Source organism: Stegastes partitus, unplaced genomic scaffold (genome assembly GCF_000690725.1).
Source record: "Stegastes partitus isolate 25-593 unplaced genomic scaffold, Stegastes_partitus-1.0.2 Scaffold579, whole genome shotgun sequence".
Lineage (NCBI taxonomy): Eukaryota > Metazoa > Chordata > Actinopteri > Pomacentridae > Stegastes > Stegastes partitus.
Genome location: NW_007578310.1, coordinates 297,380 through 309,225, shown reverse-complemented (window position 1 = coordinate 309,225; position 11,846 = coordinate 297,380). Strand labels below are relative to the sequence as shown.

Below are 11,846 nucleotides of genomic sequence, written 5' to 3'. Positions count from 1 at the left end.
TGTGTGTGTGTGTTGACTGCGCTGTGGGGCTACAATTGATCTCAGCCACAGGAGCCCAAGAGGGAAGGAGAGGAAGGCTGAGGCAATGAGAGTGAAGAACACCTATCACACACAGCAGGAGCACTAAGACCTGTTTGTTTTCCTTTCCTACCTGTTGATTTCAACGCTGGTAAATTGCACGACTGCTTTACAGGAAACTGCGTGAAATTTACAATATGTTACGCCTAATGCATCGGTTCCCTTTCGCTCACTCTCGATTCTTTTTATCATAATCTGCCATTTATCATCTTTGGTCCGATGTGTTGTCTGCTCTAATTAATAGCATGTCTGTGAGCCGCAGCACATTCACCTGAGGCTGATTCATTAGCATCACTCTGTTTTCCAGAGCATTTCAGCAAAGCCGTGTCCGCCTCTCATTTTCCGTCTGATTCAGACGTAGGCTTTTATTTCCTCCCGTTTCCGTCTGCAGCCGTTTCTGTCTCGTTCACAGAGACGCTTCCCCCTAAATTTATCACATTTGTTTTATTTTTTTTTGGTTTTTATCTTTCCCACCTTCAGTTTACTTTAGAAGACTCCTGGGAAAGTTTCTCTCTTATCTCAAAGACACCTTATTGCTCAATTGATAACTTCTCCTTCAGTTCAAAGCCTCCAAATAAACATGTTGAAAAAGTCAGGAATTCAAACAGAAGTATTGAGAGTCCAGGATTTGTATTACTATATGATTATTTTTATTGATATTTGAATTAAAGTGTAAACAGGCATAGCCACCCTGTTCTTGATATCATTACACATCTAATTTCAGGATTATAGAGTGTTAATGCCATTTTTTTCCCCAATAAACTATGAAACTAAATATGATAATTTAACCTTTACATAATGTTTTGGGTCAAATTTGACCCATTTTGACATTTGAAAGCAGTAAAAATATCCTAAATGTCTTCTTTTAGCCTGAAATTTGACGACATTTCTTAAAGCGACCCAAAATGAAAATATTTTAAAATGTCATACTTTTGTACAGGTGCTACAAATCTTTGTACATTGAGGTTGTTTCAGGTCAGATTTGACCCGTATGTCCACTGGGATGGATTTTAGATCCAGCAGTGTGGGTCAAATCGAGGAAAATGGCGGTTTTAGGGAATCTTGAAACTGGGAAATTGTACAGGCCACATTTTGTATGTAGTTTTTTTTTACATTTAATCAAGTGACATAGGCTACTTAGACATTCTAAATAGATCTGTAGTTTAAAATTTGGTATAGACCAGGGGTGTCCAATCCTGGTCCTCGAGAGCCCCTATCCTGCATGTTTTAGATGCTTCCCTCTTCCAACACACCTGATTCAAATGATCAGGATCGTTATCAGGCTTCTGCAGAGTTTGATGATGATCATTTGAATCAGGTGTGTTGGAAGAGGGAAACATCTAAAACATGCTGGATTGTGGCCCTCCAGGACCAGGATTGGGCACCCCTGGTATAGACACTATGAGGGAATTCTTGACAGGAATTCTTCACAGTTTGGTCCGGGTCAAAATTGACCCAAACCATTCAAGATTCAAAAACTTTATTGCCATATGTACACACACACGCGGTTCGGTACAGAGGAATTTTTTGTGCAGGACTAAAAGAGCTGGGGAGATTGCAAAGTATATTTTGCAAAATACAAGCAAAATACAAATACAGGCATTTGTAACATGAAGGCATAAAATATGAACAGTACGTGAGGGTAAATGTAATATTGGTTCATGCTTTTTATAAACCCAGCAATGAAGATGTAAAATGTATAATATTTAGTGTAATATCTGCAATAATGTGACACGCAGGCTGCTCTGAGCTCAGCTGAACCAGCTTGGTCAACTTCTTCACTTTCCATATTGATGGTTAACAGGACAAGACAAGCACAGTGATAATAACTTTCTTGGCAAACTAATACAACAAAATAGCAGCTATGTCTTGCCCGCTCTGCTCTCTTTCAGTGTGTGCAGTCAGCACCCACTGTGCTCACAGTGAGCAGGAACACGAGTGAGCTTCCCAGAAACAAATCATTTTTAAAATATTTGCATGAAATAAATATTTGCAGAACCCTTCTGTTTGCCCTTCGCTGAATGCTGCATCCGGGCTCGGCTCCACCCCTTCTGAACCAAACTACACTCAACATTGGTGGTCTTCCAAACAGATTAGTGCCTTGCTCATGGGCAACTTGATGTTAACAAAATAGTTTTACATTTAAGAAAATGTGCTGATGAGAAGATCAATACCACCCTCGTGTCAGGTGAGGATGAAGCTACCAGCAGGTTTATGAGAAAGACATGTCTTGGTTGCAATCGGCGAGACTTCCCCGAGTGTCCACTTGTTGCCTGGCAACCCCATGGTGATGCCAAGGCTTCGTAACTTGTTGTTCATATATTCTAGATTTTTGTAGTGACGCAATAAAAGAGCTATGATGTTTTAATTACAAGCTTTAGAGATGCCAGTAGGCGGATTGTGTTACCTTTGATAAGAGTCAAGCCAGGTTGATTGGTGCTGGCTGTAGCTTTATATTTAAGAGAAAAACATCAGTGTGGAATAAACCTTTTCATCTAACTGGGCAAAAAAAAAGCAGAAATTGAAAGCAGAAAATATTACCCAAAATGTTAAACTATTGCTTTAAGGGAGTATTAAGCTCTCATTTTCACAACAAGTTTGGAGATTTAAACAGAATGTTTTGAATGCAAGGCTGCGTTTCTAGCCAACAGCCTCCTTTCAGTTAAAGCAATCATTACAACTTCTCTTTTTCCACATTTGCAGTGGATACTTACTACTTACTCAGACCGCGAGAAAGACGGGATTAAGACGAGAAGTCCTGAACAGTCCTCTTATCTCCAAATGGCTCTTGAGCATGGAGACAACAAACGCTGTTCTCTTGTTTTACAGGAAGCATTAAATCTGACAAGGGTCTTCTTGTCGACTAAATACCCTCAAATCACTGAAAGGAATTAAATGTAGGGAAGGGTTTGAAGAACCCTTATTTAAAACACTATGAAGCACTTAATTGTCTCGCAAGATTTACCGATATAAACACAGGATGTTTGGTTTTTTAGAAAATGAAGTTAGAATATAGAGAGACAATAAACAGAATATAAAAAAAAAAAAATACTGCACAAGCGGTGGCCTTTCCTTTGTGGTGTATCAGTCTGACCGTAACCAACCTGACAGGGTTGTCAACGGCAACAATGTTGTCGTAAGTAACAGAGTTGCCGGGCGGTGGCGTGGAGATGGACAGAGCGGTGCAGAGTGAATTGGAGATAACAGGGAGTGTGACAACTGAATTACAGCTGACGGCCCTGAGATGAGCTCTCAGCAACAGAAAAACAAGACAGATAGACAATATGGCACGCTGGGAGGCAGGCGAGAAGATAGAGAGAGGGAGAGCAAATTTTAGTGGAGAGTCAAAAGCCAGAGGAAGAAAAAATAAAAATAAAAAAACCACGGACAGAGGCGGGAGGCAGAGAGAGAGACATATTAAAGGAAGTGAGAAAACGAGAGGATGAAAGGAGGGATGCCACGTCTCGCCCAAGTAAAGACGGGAAGCATCTCAACAATGAAAGAAAGAGACAGAGAGCAAGAGATTCCTCGGCTGAGACACAACGGGCGTGCAGCGAAAAGTCAGATGAGATGAGAGAATCAAAGAATGAGAAAAAGAGTGCAAGAGTCAAAGAAAGACGTGGATAGAAACTAAGAAAAAAATCTGTGTGAAGGCATGTACATGTCGGCGCACGCAGGGTTTCATTCACTTGTTTGTCTTTGGAGTGATTTAAAAAAATAAATAAATACAAAAAAAATCTTACTTGTGGCATTTGTGAGCCTGAAGGTGACTGACTTATCTTCGATGTTGCACACATTGCGGACGGACACCTGGCAGGTATAATCAGCAAAGTCCTTGGGTCTTAAGTTTTTCAGCTTCAGCACCTTGGTCTCGCCCTGTGCGGGACAAACAACACACACACACTGCTTTGTGAGACACACTTTACCCAATAACCACTCGTGTGATTCATCAAAAAGACACGTACAAACATTTATCCGAATATAAATCTGACTACATTTCCATTACACGTAACATTACATCAGTGAGGGAGCTCCGAGCTTTTATACGAGTCTTTTCTAAACTGGGTTGTAATCTTGTGTAAAAGTCATTTCAATTTTTGATGAGCTGCAGCGTGATAAACAGGGTCAAACACACACTGAGATGAACACACACACGTAAACACAGACACGTGCAGGAACACACACACAGAAACATGTAGTGTGTTTCTATGTCTGACATGCCCTGATTATCAACTGAAGCATTTCATATCTAAAGATGAAGTTATATGAATGATACATTCCAAACGCCTTTTGCACGAGACCATCAGGGAAATGAACCTGATCCGACTGTCAGGGCTAAAATGAAAACTAAACGCAGCATCTCTTTTAGTAAAAGCACGCATCTCTGTGCTTCTCATGTAGACGTACATTCCGTCTTGGAGACACAAAAGGCAGTCAGTCATCTCTTTCAACATCACTGAGGATTTTTCAGATCAAGACTTTTGTATCTGATACAGTAGGCGTTGGGCTAACAGTGACTTAGGCAGCCCAGGGAAGAGCTCTGCTGACTGGTTAATTGAACTCCAGGGGCTCTCCTTTGTGGCTGACTGATGCTTTGATAAGTGGAGAAAACGGCAACGGTTATGCTCACGCAACCGTTGTGCACTGAGCCTGAGGATCATGCTCGGGGACTGTTTGTTTAGTTATTTCTTAGTTTACTGACTGTTCCTGCCCAACTTAACAAATAACGGCCCAACTGACGAGGTAGTCGACTAGTTTCTGTCCAATAACGAGCTGCTTTCACTGCGTTTCTGCTGAAAGAGAGAACAGAACAATCTCATGTTGTGAAAATAAGCATTTTAGAAATCAAATATGTAATCGTGTCAACATACAGCAGCACATACATTTTCAAATACGCACTTTCTATGCATGTATACAATTCAGTATACAATATGTTTTAGCAGCTCATAGCCTTAATTGAAGAACATTTCAGTCATTACCACAGCTTTGAAAAAGGCCAGTTGACCATTAACCTTAATTAAACCCTGCCCCCCTCCCTTACTGTTGCTATACCGGTAGCCTGACTCACCAAATGTAGACTTTGGGTACAAGTCTGTCATTTCCACTGAGCATTCCACACAGTTTTTCCACTCTTTCGGTGTACTGTTTTCAAAATCCTTCGCAGTGGGAAGCAACAACCTCCAGGTCTGCTTGGTGCTTTCAGTGAATTAGTCATTTCAGAGACAGTGCTCACCTCCTTGCCTCAACCAAAACAATTTCCTCGTCACTACGTTGCAGGAATGCCGCTGCATACTGGACTTAGCACCACCAAACATGATTGTGACGGGTTCAAAGAAATACAAATGCTTCTTTTCCACTAGAACAGAATGATATTAAGGTGTTGCTAGTCCAGACGCAGCGCTGTACAGAATGATCTGCTAATGTAGGACTACTACGTCTGGAACTTCTACAGTTGGCAGTAATTACAGGTGGAGGCTTACTCCTGAAATTATTTGTCATTTATGGACTCAGCTGAAATGACAATTGTCTAACAGATTTGATCAGCTGCAGATAAACTATTGTTAGCATCATGAGTTGGTTGAATATGAGAATAAGATTAGAAATATTATTCTAAAAGTCGTAGCTTGGGCTGCACGGTGGCTCAGTGGTTAGCACCGTCACCTCACAGCTAGAAGATCTCTGGTTCGCATCCCGGTGAGAACACCTGGGATCTTTCTGCGTGGAGTTTGCATGTTCTCCCCATGCAGTGTGGGTTCTCTCCAGGTTCTTCCTCCCACACAGTCCAAAAACATGTTGAGGTTAATTGGGGATTCTAAATTGTCCGTAGGTGTGAATGTGAGTGTGCTTGGTTGTCTGTCTCTAAGTGTAGCCCTGTGATAGACTGATGACCTGTCCAGGGTGTCCCCTGCCTTCACCCTGAGTCAGCTGGGATAGACTCCAGCCCCCCCATGACCCTAGTGAGGATTAAGTGGTGTATAGATAATGGATGGAAGGAAGTCTCAGCTTAAAGTAGCAAGAGTAGGATAAGGAAAATGTAAGATGCATGCTTGGGTAACCAAGGACAGCCAAAGCTGAGATTAGATTCATGCTTAGATTTACATTTGTATTTGCAAACAGTATGCCTTACTTTGAACAATAGAAGATAAAAGGCTTTTGGGATGAGGGTGAATATGTTTGGCAAATGTGACATTATCTCACGTAACAGGTTCAGCTGGGGTTGCAGGGAGGATAAACTTTTCCATATTCAATAAAGAATAAAATAGCGCCGCGAGCTCCGACGTAGAACCCAGGAATAGATTCCACACTGTGGTCAAATACTAAACATTAGCAGGGCTTTTAGTTATACAACCTGTAAAGTCAACTAAACTCAGAAAAGAATGTGCTCCTTGGCCTTAGATGAACGCTAATGATGAGCACACTGTTTAATCCATTCCTTACAGTTACGCCTCAATATACATGGTTTGAGAACGGCCAACAAAAAATTACTTGACTGTCTTAAGTCTATATACAAGTGTCTCTGTGATTGGAGTCCCACACATGGTTTCAGCATGTGAAGAAATCCACAGCTGGGCAGATCACTCCTGCAGAGTTCAGGTTGAAGTTATTTAGCGGGGGGGGCTTTAGTGGTGGGCCACTTCATTTCCTTTGACTTCCTGGACAATCTTCATGTAAACACTGAATATTGGACAGTGATCGTAGGGGAAAAAAAAACTCAATAAAAGCAAGAGAGTTCAATATTTTTCCCAAGACAGGAATAAAACTTGAGTTTAGAGGAGGATACAATTCAACAGGGAGAGATTTGGTGAAGCACTTATTAAAGAAGAAGAGGGAGTGAGCGCACACCTGGCAGTGTGTCTGTGTTCATGTGTACCTGAGTGTAAAGCGGCTCGTAGATGTCCACTCCGTTGTCCTTGCTCTGTTCGATGAGCATATTCCCCCGTTTCCAGATGAATCGCGCGGGAGGGTTGGAGTTGACGGTGCAGCGCAGGAACACCGTCTTCTCCTGGTAGTAGCTGCCGCGCACATCGCTGATGGTCTGGTGAACCGTCAGGACCGGTGTGTCAAGGTCTGCGAGAAAAAAACACAGGTACAAAAAATAAAATAAAAATAAAGTCATTAAGGCTCTGATGTTGCTGCAGGGGGGGAGGACGAAAAGTCATTATTATATCCCAAAAGCTTGTTCATTACGCTTTTATTGCAGCAAAAATAAACAGAGTCGCACAAGATGCAGTTCTATAAAAGCACAAATTCTTCTACGTAAAATGGCTTTTCATTTGTGGGATGTTGTCATCTTTTCTGTGCAAGACATTGGCAATATTAAGCTTGGCGGGGATGGGATTTGGTAACTAGGCCACGACTGTAAATAAGGGCAAACAAGTGCGGTTTGTTGATTGAATTGCCCGCCCACACTGACCGAAACCGTCCAAACAGTCGCCTATTCATCAGAGCTTCTAACGAGAACAAATGTCCAAACAATCTGCGCGTTTTGCCATTTCTCCTGTTTTGCTGTGACTCTCGCGCACGTTGCATTTATATATTATTTTTTTCCTGTCATTTTTATCTCCGACTTGCCTCATTTCCCCCGTGCATTTCCTTCATGGGAGTGTCGCCTCCCTTTTCCTCCGGTATACAGGATTTCAGCCACTGTCACGAGCATGGCGGCCGCTCTCCCCTGGTTTCTGCCATCTCTCCAAAACTCACTGCCACTTTCGCTCCACATCACCATCCCTTCCTTTCTATCCTCTCCTCCTCGCTCTTTGCCTCTATCTCTCACGGGGGCAGAGTTGTGTGTCTGTCTATGTGTGTGTAATCACAATTCTTCGCAGCCTAATTGGACCGTTGCGGACATCAAACATCATGGAAACAATTTCTGCCAGCACCACGGGTTCCTCCCTTTTTTCCTGCCTTTCCATTTTACGTCCCTCCTACCAGCTCACCTTCTTTTTTTTCTTTTTGCTATCACTGCTTCTCTTTCTATTGTGTCAACCCATCTCGCCTCCTGGACACTTTTCAAAAAAAAGGCGAGACGACATGTGAGTGTAATTGTTACGTTCCTTGATACCATCACATGTGAGCACAGCGGCGCCCATGTGATGGAGAAAAGAGAGAGAGAGCTATTTGAATTTATTGTATTTTTTTGGCTGGAGACTTTTGAGAGAAACAATGTGCACTTGATTTCTGAGTGCTCCGTTGAAAAGGGCACAGCTGTCACACGAGGGCCGCGTCTCGCACAGAAAGCCACGTGCACATGCATGCGCCTGCGCTCACATCTGGAACCGTGTCAAATTGTGTGTAGCCTCGGCATAGCATCGGGGCCCTTTCATGGTTTGAAGGTTAAAGCTCTGGGACAGACTGGCACATACAGTAGAGACACAGAGGCAACTTAAGCTCATGGAGGTGGCTACAAAGAAAACCAGACATTGCATGAAACAACAACTTCTTTTTCAAATTCAGGGTGAGCCCCCGGGTCACGGGAGGGTTTACTAAATCATACCTCGCATGCTTTAAAGCTGCGGAAACACTGCCTGGATGTCATGGGAAATAAGGGTGAGTCAGGATAACAGTAAAACTACATGTCAACACTGCAGCTGTTTTATCAAATCATCTTCACCGTCTAAGAATTTTTTCCTGCCATGCGTTTCTAGTTGAGTGATGCATGCAAAAGAAAAAAGATGCTGAATGTGGCATCTTAAGACGGATCTGACAATGCAGTGGCCTTCAGGATTGCTTTTGAAGCAAACAATAAGTCTGTATGTAATTGTTTTCAGAGTTATGTTGTGGAAGCAAATGTAATCAATGGCTGGATTATGCTGCACAAATAAACTGCTAAATTTATGGAGTGTACAAGTCACTGTAGATGATTGAGGTGGATGGTGGGCGTACAAATGTGCAACAGCTATAGACTCTTGTTTTTCTTTATAACAATTCCTGTTTTCTATCAAATAAAATAGACATCATACACTGTCTTTACTCGGCTATGTCGCTTACTTTAATACCTACTTTTGTGTATCTGTTATTTAACACTTTTTTTTTCTCCCCCCCAGTGATTTAGTTCTGTGCTCTGTGAAGTGCCGAATTGTTTCCATTGCTTTCATCTCCCCGCGGACACTGCCATTTATGAAACAACAACCCGCAGATTGAAACAAAAGGCAGAGCACGAAACTGACAGTGAGGTATGACCGGTCTCTTTAAAAGCTTCTGCCAGAAACGGGCCTTCAAAAGTTGGACAGCTATTAGAGATATCTGCCTCCTCGTTCTGCCACGTGTGCACGTGTGCGTGAAAGAGATTTGGCAAAAAGCGCCAGCGCCTTTGTACACCTGAATTTTGCGAATTTGTGAATGCACATGTGAGTGTGTATTTGTTCCAAGACTGGCACAGGAATTCTGTATGATTTTCACAGGTCATTTGCCGCGCGGTGGGAATCCAAGCTGACTAATGCCGCCGTGGTGTGTATACGGTGTGTGTGTGTGTGTGTGTGTGAGAGAGAGAGTGAGTGAGTGCCACTATCTGCTGTCATTCTGTTTATTTCGTGACACCCTGTTTGAATGTGAAGAAAGTGTAAAGTGACAGACTGACACAGAGAGAAGCAGATACAGACAGGTAGATTCTAAGGAACATCACACGATTGTAAATGGACACTGTGGAGTCACTCAGAGGTCCACAACGTGTGCTCATACACAACCGAGATGATTCTGACTGCATGGATAGCATATTGTGCTCGTAAACCGCCGCATTTTGGCATCGCAATGCTTGTTTGTTTATCTTAAATTGTGTTTGCAAGTCAAAATTGGGCAACCCATACGACCATTATCAACACAACATGGTGCAGTTGTACAGAGCAAACAAAAAGGAACGATTAAAAAACACTTCACAAACACAACAACAACCAAGTGTGCTGGCCTTTTTCTTCTTCATATCCCTTTACTGAGGTCATTAACCAAACAATGACAATAGTTTTACAGCCTTTTTTTCACATGACAATTGTGTCGTTAAAGCTTTTGTAATGCAAACTCCCACAGTGAGTCTAACTTTCCTCAGTTTTTGGCCCTTAAGTAAATGGAGACACAAGACGAAACTGCAAGTGTACAGAAATACAATATGAAACTTTAATGAAGCTTCTGATTTCCCCAAAGTCCTGCCTTTGCACACAGCTTAGATCAATTGCACTGCGCTGCTTTTGTTAGCCGCAGCTTTTAATGTACATCTACGCTTCCAAATTTCAAGCTGCTCTTGGGGTTCTGGCGTTGTTTTCTGCTTAGACACCACACACTGGTGCTGACACAAAGACATTTTAGTTCTCCCTCAGAGTGGCCCTTAGCTCGGACAGATGAATGTGGAAAAGGCACCAAACCGTGTAGTTTCTACAAGGCTAACGCCGTGTGATAAAAAAGTCACACACACCTTCTCCAGTTCAACGATATCTAATTAGAAGAGATATTACTGATTTATGTGCATCCTTGAGCAAAACAGTATGTCGACTCTGGATTATAGAAAATCGCTGTTTTGGGATATTAGGGGATATAGTCAAAGAAAAACAAATGTTCTTTTTCTTCTGTTAAATCATTAATGCATAGAAGTGTGGATTTAATGACACTTGTGTTGCTTTTTTAAATCAAAGGAAGTCACATTTGGAAAGTCAGTTAAAGTGACAAATATGTTGTTAAAATATAGATCATGTAGTCGTTGAGTTTACACTTATAGTTCTGTAAAACTGCACAGAAAATTGCTTTCAGTCAACTGTACAAGCATTTAGAGTACGTGCACAGATTGTAAGCTGCTTCAGAAAAAGACTTTAAGGGCACAGGAGAAAAATAATAGCCAGACCACACAAAATGAAAAGTCCCACACTGGACTGAAATCTACAGGGTCACAGTTTACCTCCTTCTTAAGCTACCTGGATCCCTGGATTTTATTTCTAGCATAACCTCAGGCAGCAAAAAAAACACACAGGTGCTGGACTGTAATTTCTATAAAAACTGCAGCTTTATTGGTGCCACGTTATCTGTAGCTCCTTAACATTTGCTTAATGGCAAACACCTCAGCTACAATCACACCTCATGAATAAATTTGACTTCATTTAAAAAGTTTTTGTTAGGGAAAATAATAATAATAATAATAAATCTCGAACACGCTGACTTATCTGGTTTACACGAATTGTTTCAAAGGGAGCAATTCAACTTCGTACAGTGTTGATGAGGCACCAGATCCTGTCAGAGCAGCTGCCCGTCAATGGAACTCCTTTATCATTAGAAAAAGCCTGCCGAGCACTTCACCCCTATTTGCTCTGAATATTCTCGAGTCCCAATTCTTATTCATATTCAAAGTGATGTGCCCACTTACAGACCAGCATGTGCTTCAAAATTACAAGACTTGTTTGAGGTATTCCCTGGACGTTTAGACCGAGGGTAATGTTGATCAGGTATTCCAACAGCGTTTAGAGAATGTGTTTGTTGTTTTTAATAGAAATTTCCTAGAGACTAACTACTAGAAAGAAGCACACCTGAGCAGACTCCGCTTGTTCGTTATCCATGGAATCAGATGAATTACAAATTCTGGACAGGTAGTACGTTTCCAGAAAATGAGAACACACAAAAAAAGGGGTTTCATTCCTTTTTCTAAAACCCTGAAAGCCGCTCGTAGATTAAATCCTGAGTGAAAAAACAAAAGAAATGACATAATTTAACATCGCCTTTGCATGTATGGATCTTTTACAGACCCGCAGCGTGTTTGGATGCCATCAGCTGTACACAATCCCACGTCAAAAGTC

The 11,846-nt window shown here is 41.8% G+C and overlaps 1 protein-coding gene across 1 annotated transcript in view; it reads right to left on the bottom strand.

Annotated features, from left to right (window-relative positions):
* The window catches only part of mdga1 (MAM domain containing glycosylphosphatidylinositol anchor 1), a 73,523-nt gene extending 69,624 nt beyond the window's left edge, over nucleotides 1-3,899 (bottom strand). Inside the window, exon 1 of the mRNA XM_008288895.1 lies at nucleotides 3,822-3,899. The gene's annotated coding sequence lies outside the window, so the exon portion shown is untranslated. The remainder of the gene's footprint in view (nucleotides 1-3,821) is intronic.
* Nucleotides 3,900-11,846: the final 7,947 nt, after the last annotated feature.